We start from the raw sequence: 9,098 nt of genomic DNA on the forward strand, positions 1-9,098 counted from the left end.
TTTCAAAGTGTTTCGTTAATGAAAAATGTGGCCCCCGTTTTAAAAAAGATCCCGGGCAGTTTGTAAGACAATATAAAGTGAAAGAAAGCTGAGGGGTGAGTGCAAGTAGTCGAGGACCTCCCGTCTGAATTATTTATTAAATGACTGACTTCATATCAAGGCAGTTATTTAAACAAGAAACTTTATGAACTCCAGGAATTTACGATTTAGCAGAACGAAAATGTCAACAACAAGTGCATAAGTTTACTTTATTATTATTATTATTATTATTATTATTATTATTCCCACTACTACTGCTACAGATATATATATATATATATATATATATATATATATATATATATATATATATAAATGATTTTTATTTATACAGATATATATTTTTTAACATCCGGGTTGTAATTGACTTCCGGTACAATTTCGTCAGCGAAAGTTTTACGTTAAAAAAGCACTTTTGCATGTTCCATACCAGAGTTGATCAAAGCTGGTGAAAGAGATACGTTTGTTCTCGTCCAACGGAAATGACCAGCTAGTTACATAACAAAATCAAACAACTGTTTTGTTTTTACTTTGTCTAAATTACTGAATCAGTAATGTAATATTTCTCACGCGGGGAGCCTGCTTCTCTTTTTCTCTCTACTACGCCATTAGTTGCGATAATAACAAATAATAAAATAATATATAATATATTTTTAAAAAACGTGCATGGCCTAGTGGTTAGAGTGTTGTGGATTCGACTCTCGAATGAGTGGCACGCTATTTTATTTTTTTGTTTTTTTAGCAAAACACTTTATTTCATGTTGCTGCTTTTATAGCCGGTTTAGTTACTGTTTGTATAACACTACTTTTATGTTTCCTATTTGGAAATAGATAATAATAAATATATTTTACTTTCGAAGTAGGAATATACATTGATAAACACGTCACATAGAACTTCTAAGTGTTATCATTATACGTAAATTCTGACTCCAGCTACATAAACGCCATAGCAAGAAATATATACTCAGAAATGCTAACGGACATTTTATGCGTGCATGTATGTTGAAGATAAACAAATTCGTGTTCTTTTAACCGCTATAAAAAATACAGAGTTTCATAATTGCAGAAATAAATTTCATTAACAAGTTGAAGAACGTGAAGAAAGAGAAAATAATTGCTACATTAGTTTATTTATGTACATTTAGCATTTATAGTACAATTGGAAAGTAAAGTCATTTTGTCGTAGAGAATTACGACTTAAAATTCACACTAGCTAATCCTTCATACTAACTACTAGAGTTCACAACAATTCAAATAAGTCTTGTTGGATTTTTATCATAGACATGGCATAAAAAATAGCCAATATCTCAAGGAGTGAGTGTCGTGGAGTTTAGTAACAATCCTACGAACACTGAGTAATTTCCCAAAAATCAAGGTTTTTATAACTGCTCATATCGGAATTCTAAGAACCGTATTTCGTGAAAGAATTCCCTTTGACGAAAGTTTAGAATTCGTATATGGGCAGTAATTGTAACCAATTGTAACCAATTGTACCAACAATTTAGTAGGAGTTACATATATTATTATATAAAATAGTTTGAAATGGCTCTCTGCGACTTTTGCCCCCGTGAAAGACTGACCATTCCCTGCCAATCTGCGGTACCTACCAACAGGATATACGAACCATCTTAGTGCCGCTCTCTGAGATACACCCCTTTTGGTGAGCTTCAAACCATCAATGCCTACGCAGACCACAGTCGCTCACGTGGACTGCCTTGTCACATTCTGTGTCACATCTTGTGCCACATGCTGTGTCACGCTGTGCATTTGTAGATTATGTCAAGTTTGCAGGAGTCTTTGGAATGTCCGGTCACTTTCACTATCAGTTCTGTTGAATGAACGACTGAAACATTCAACGTCGACGGCGACGAAGATCCGTTACCTAAATTTCTTTTCGCAAATATATATATATACGTGTATGAGTGGTTGTATATATGTGTATGTCTATATATGGATATGCGTGCATGTATGAATGTGTATGTGTATGTGGTGTAGGTAATTGTGTCCATGTCTGTATATTGATGTGTGTATTTGTATGCTTATGGATGTGTGTGTGCTTGTGCATGTATGTGTATGTATTGTATGTCTTTGTGTGTATGTGTGTACATGACTATATACGGATATGCGCATGTGTCTAAATAAATGTGTGCTTGTATGTAGAATGACATGTATGCGTGCGCGTATGTGTGTATGCGTGTATGTGTGTGTGTTGTGTCTGTGCGTGTATGCGTATGTGTATACCTGTACGTAATAACTTGTATCTTACACGCATTACATCCACCCATCATCAGATAGTTTGATCTATATATCGATTAATAATCACCAATAACGACATACATTGAATTTCAATAATAATGAGGTGTACACTAACACAAACACACACACACACACACACACACACACGCACACACACACGCACACACATACAAGCTGATACTAATATACACAGTAATACAAACACACTAACACACACTAACACACGCTCACACACACACATGCTAACACGCAGTAAAGTATACACACATTACCCCACCCCTAACGTTGCCTCGACCATCAATCCTTCGACCCTACCTTCTTTCCCCCCCTCCCCTCCCCCCATCCCCTCCCCCCCTCCCCTCCCCCACCATCACCATTCCCACCTGTCGACTCTTAATTGGAATAGATTAATTTCTATTAATTACCTTCTTGACCTAATCTTGCCTGGATAGTGGCAATATTTCAATATCACCACCGCCTCCGCCACTATCACCACCACCACCATCACCACCACCACCACCACAACAACAGCAACAACAACAGTCTCTTCTACCACCACTAACACCATTAGTACCAATTTTACTGCCACTACCGTTGATAGCAGTAACATAACATTTATCACTCGTACAATCTTGACTCTTACCACCACCGCTACCATCCTCACAAACACCATCCTACAAACCCCAACCTCTCCTGTTAATAGCCCATCTTCTTCACCCACCTACCGCCACCTCCCACCATCTTCAACGCCATCACGGTCATCATGACTACCACCACACTACCATCATCACCTCCTCCACCACCAGCATCATTATTGCTATTACTTACCTATCCACAATCACTTTCCGCAGCACCACCAATTAACAACCATCACCTCCACCATCATAGTCACGTGAACCCTAAAAGGTGGTCGATTGAAGAAACAAGCAAAAACCCCCTAAAAATGGTGTATTTGCCTTATTGACTAACCTCTAATTTTCTCTTTCTATTTTATGTCCCTTTATTTTATTAAACGGCAAACTTATTGCTTTAACAGATTTTGCTATCGTCCGCATTACTATGGATTTGTCTTTAACACCATCGTACAAACATCGTACAAACATGTTTATGGCTTGGATTGACTTTAAGAAGGCATATGATATGATGCCTCATCCTTGGATCGTTGAATTCCTGCAGATGCTTGGTGTTGCTGACAACGTCACAAATTTTCTGATGCATTGCATGAAAGGGTGGAAAACCAAATTGTACTCAAGTAATGTATTCCTTGGAGAAGTTAATATTAAAAGGGGAATCTTCCAATGTGATTCGTTTTCACCGTTACTTTTTGTAATTGCACTAATACCCATAACAATGATACTTGGGAAAGTTAAGATTGGTTAACGATGTGGGAAGAAAGGCCCATCATTGAACCATCTTCTGTTTATGGATGGCCTGAAATTGTCTGGGAAATCTGAAAAACAGATAGATTCCTTAACCAAAACAGTCCAGAAGTGCGGTAGGGGCATCGGTATGGAATTTGGGATTACCAAATGCTCAGTACTTAATATGAAAAGAGGGAAGAAAGCAGCCTGCAGAGGATTGCAGCTACCATCAGGAGAGATGGGTACACAGGCAAACTTACCTCCATCTCTCTCACATCAAATCTTTCCCGACATGGAAATATCATTTTGCGAGGAGGGACAGTGAAGCAAATAAAAAGAAAGACTATAAAAACACAGCTGCACCCATTCTGACCGAACCAAGACGGCCTCATCGAAGCCACACCCATGTCCCTCTCTTCAATTCTTTACGAACTGACCTAGAGTTGCATCTACAGAAGTTGGAGACGTCGCGAGACATCCTGCGAGAATTGGGATGCGGAACATCCGGCATTTGCATATGCGGACGACGTCACCGTTGGAGGAGACTGCATTGTTCTCAGTTCACGTGTACTGAGCAGGAAGTCGAAAGACTCATTTTTGCAGCGAAGGTCAGTAAGGGGGAAAAATTAAGGAAGAGATGTGTCCACAGCAACAGAACAACATCCTTCATTGAACTTTCATACGACACTTCTCCGAAACAAAAATTTCTCTAATTCTAGGTTTATCGAGGATTCAGACAAAGAAGATGATCAGATTTTTATTGTATTTTGTTGCAACATATTAATGTGAATCTAAATTTTCTAATTGAGATTTTTCAATATAGATGGAGGTGCAAGCTTAGCTCTGTGGTTAAGAAATTCGTTTCGCAACCACAAGGCTTTGAGTTCAGTCCCACTGTGCTGCACATTGCGCAAGTGTCTTCTATCGTCCCGGGCCGACCAATGTCTTGTGAGTAAATTTGGTACACGAGAAAATGTATGGAATCCCACCATATATGTGTGAGTATCTGGATTTGTTCCACACTGTTTGACTGTTGTTTTGTTTACGTCCCCGTAACTTAAATAGTTCCACAAACGAGATCGGTAGAATAAGTGTCAGGCTTCAAAAAAATAAGTACTGCGACCGATTTGCTCGACTGATCCTCCAAAGCGCTGCTCCAGCATGACCGCTGTCCAATACCTGGAACCAATAAAACACTAAATAATTATAGGAACAAACTCGATGGAGAGTAAAGTCTTCAACTAAAATCCACCGTTTTAACTCCTGCTGTTACAAACTGGTCTTCTATAATCACAAACAGCGTCGTCTTTCACATTTACCCGTAAACAATCATCTCCCGCATCGCTTTTACAGTTTTCAGTTTCTTCAAATACTTTTGTCAATAATGACAGGTTTCATTTACATCTTATTCCGCAATTTAGTTTAGTAAACTGTAGAATTTAATCCCTTTATTAATTACAAGCAAAAGCACTACCATTCGTGCGGTTTCCCTGGTGTGTGAGTGTGGGGTGAGAGTGTATGTATTTGTTCTCAGAGAAAACTAAAAATATTTACGAGGTACAAAATAATTCAAGCATACAGCAGATCGGTGATAGCGCAAAAATCTGTATGAAAGCCAATCCAGAGGTCTAAACAAATAGAAGAAAGGACATGGCAATACGGATAAATATTTATGACAAGATAGAAATATTAGCCGAGTGTGAGAAAACTTTTATTACGATTGAGTATCATGCGAATAACTTTGCATCTAGCACTAAATGTAGGTTAATAAACCTGGTTAAGTCTGGCGTCTGTTTTATTAACAAAAATATTCTAAGGAAGATTAATAAAATAAGAATAGCCACCAGTCTTGCCCAATTGAGCTATATTAGTGCAGTTATAACTTGTTTCGATAAAATACTTATAAAGTCAATGCCAGATTTACCAAAGTTTGACGTTGTAGAGTCGTATCCATTAATCTCTCGAAAGAGTTATTAGATGAGGACTGGATTTTGCAACGAGACACTAGATTTTGCAAACTTTTATAGCACAATAAACGACTGTAACATAATAATTGAAATGCATGCTAAGAAGACCTGAGTCAAGAGATCTGACCTAGATGGTTCGCTTAATGTAAACATGGGGGCGTTTGATTGCACGGACAACTATGATCCCAGACGATTATATAGATTAGATATCTTAAATGAAATAATATTTGTACAGGGATAACGCATTAGCTATCTCTAACAATACAAATGGGAATATGTTGGTCTGGTTAAGGAATTACATAAACGAAACATGCAGATCTTCAGGCCTAAAACTTATACAGAAACTAATTAACAATTGTTAATTTCCCAGATTTCACACTGATTTAGAGAAGTAAATTAATTCTTGCTGTTGTGTTTGTCTAACAGAAGTTTAGTGTTGTAAATCAAGTCGAGAAATGTCTTCAGTTCAGACTGAATTAAGATTTGAAACGTCTGGGGTGTGTAAAGACCGAGCAAGTTTGTAGAGCAAATCGTATTCCATTTGGGGTTAGGGTCCCATGTTGGAAACACTGCTCCATTAGGATCTTTGTGGTGGAAATATAAAACAAAAGGTAAATGGGTTATGCTTATTTAACCGATTCAAGCCCTTTGTTCCCATTGAAGGTCAAGGCTTCATAAGGCATCGACCACCAAAGGTTTTCTCCACTGTTCTTTACCTTTGGGATCCCTAAAAGGATCCTAACGTAAAACTTACATAAACACAGGTTCATGCTACTTCTTTTAATTTAAAAAAACTTAGTAAACAGTATCTGTCGAAAATTTTCATGTACGTCTTGTGGTCAGAATAATTGTGCTGAACCAGCCTCTTACTACACTGACGCTGTTAGAGCGATCGAATTCAAGGTTTAAAATCATCTTTCCCACTAAATGAGGAGTTGGATTCTGGAATGTTCGAATTATTCTGGTGGCGGTTCTTGAGTTGAGAAACAAACGACTGTTGTCACATAGGTCTTAAACAAATACAACGTTGATGTTGTTAGTGAAACTTGTATTTCTGGGGGTCGACTGGAAGGATGTTACCATATTTAATGGAAACGAAGAAAATAAAACTGGGTCACGTGATATAGGGTTTCTATCCATAGTTATCCTTTCCCCAACATCAAAGTGACCCCCATTATGACATTAGATCTGAAGGAGAGGGGGAAGATGGTGGTTACTCAACGCTTAAAAAAATTCTTCTGTATTCTAAGAATACCTTACAATGAACATGACAAAGACGAGGTCTGAGACAGTTTATGTTCTGCAATCTCAAAAGTTCATCGTAATGACAAAGTGCTGCTGTTTGGTGTTGGTTAGGTTCCGGTTCCAATAATTGCTAAAGACAACCTTGGAACTTCATTAAATAGTTACCAGAAAATCTGTTAAAAGATATATTTTTATCTATCCATCCCATGTCACGTGGATGTCGAATAACTTTTTGTTGCTTGTTGCGAATCTTTTAGAATTTGTGGAAAAACATTATCAAAATAATCTCCAAGATGTATAACCATCAAGTCGCACGAAGTTTTGGATATGAAACATGAGTTCTCAGACGAATTAGATGCATCCTTGTCAAGTATAAATATTAGAGAAGAACGTTGAAGAATTTAGAGATGCCTCAGAGAAACAGCATATTCCACTTTCGTTGAAATCAATGTATTGCCTCAATATAAGCAGCAGGATGAGTTCGATCTTGAACTATCTTACAGTCAGGTCAAAATTCATTAAGAAACATGAAAGAAAACATTGCAGCCACAGAAAACAATTGAAGTCTACAATAAATAAGAAAGTCGTTGGGGGGGGGGGGGTCTTTGAGAATTGATCAACACATTCTTGGATACTTGACTCATCCAGCACAAGCAATTCACAGTCATCTGTAAACAGCAGTGCACCGAAAATTAGTTGCTTAATTTTGGTTTTTGTTTCCAATCTGAAATATTGGTTTCAAATTTTGGTACAAGGCCAGGAATTTCGGGGAAGGGGCTAAGTCGATTATATCAACCCCAGTGCGTAACTGGTACTTATTTTATCGATTCCGAAAGGATGAAAGGCAAAGTGGATCTGGGCGAAATTTGAACTCAGAACGTAAGAACGAACGAAATGCCGCTAAGCATTTTGCCCGACGTGCTAACGATTCTGCCAGCTCGCCGCCGCCTTCTTGCAATCTGAAATATTAAACAATTTACTATCATTTCTGTACCTAACACCAATTCCATGTCGAATTATAGTTCTGATGATCCAATGCAACCTGATGATGAAAGAGAGGAGCTGCTAATACACAACCCTGTGACAGACAATGATACAGATATGTCTTCATTGTAGCAACATTCTTTTATATTTATTTATTATAACATTTGCGTTTGCGTTGTCATCTCTGTGTATTACTACATTGATGTTGAGCTCGAAGCCTCACATCCTATGAACCGTTTATAATGATCACTGTAGCCCTCGCTGCTACGGTGATTTATCGATCAATGGAGAATGTAAATAAAAAAAACCTTTGTTAATTGTTGTCCCACAGTTTTGTGTCTGATCGACTGAATTTATAATTAGCAAGAATAATTAGCAAGAAATAGACAGAGAGAAAGACAGGGAGAGCGAGGGACGGGGAGGGAGGGAGATGTAGGAGAAGGGGAAATGGAAGAAGTAGGCGGAAGAAGTGGTATTGAAGTAAGAATAAGAGCAATATTGTAGTAGGAGGCAAGAAAAAATAATTGATGAGGTAATGGGGAGGGGGGAGAGTCGTAGTGGTGGTAAAGGACGACACCAAAGACAGCAGTAACAACAGCAACAATATGAAAGATGAAGACGAGGAAAGGGGACACAAACGAGCTGCAAAAATTCAAGAAGAACGTTCTATAATCATGTCACGTGCTGTGTATTTGGTTGATAGGTGGCGCTTATGAAGCAGGCTTTTGGGTTCATTGAAGGAGCGGTTACCAATAGCAACGATGACGACGTCTTTTTGCGCGTTTTGTGTGTGTGTGTGTGTGTGTGTGTGTGTGTATGTTTGTGTGATAAAATAATAATAATAATAATAATAATAATAATAATAATAATAATAATAATAATAATAATAATAAAGAAAATGTTGATGATGATGATGATTCCGTTTTTTATAAAACCCTGTAATAGTAATAAATAGATAAACAAATAAAGAAATACATGAATAAATCAAAGAAATCAGATAAAAAAAAGAAAGCAGACGACAGAAATGAATGAAACGAAAGTAATTAAGAGAGGTGTCGGGCGGGGTGGGTGGGGTAGGTCGTGTGCAAAGAAGAAGAAGAAGAAGAAGAAGAAGAAGAAGAAGAAGAAGAAGAAGAACAACAACAACAACAACAACAACAACAACAACAACAACAACCACAACAGTGACGACGTCGATGACGACGACAAAAAATCATTAAAATGATTTGCTATTTACCTGTGCTGT

Source organism: Octopus bimaculoides, chromosome 14, assembly GCF_046866305.1.
Source record: "Octopus bimaculoides isolate indiv1 chromosome 14, ASM4686630v1, whole genome shotgun sequence".
Classification (NCBI taxonomy): Eukaryota; Metazoa; Mollusca; class Cephalopoda; order Octopoda; family Octopodidae; genus Octopus; species Octopus bimaculoides.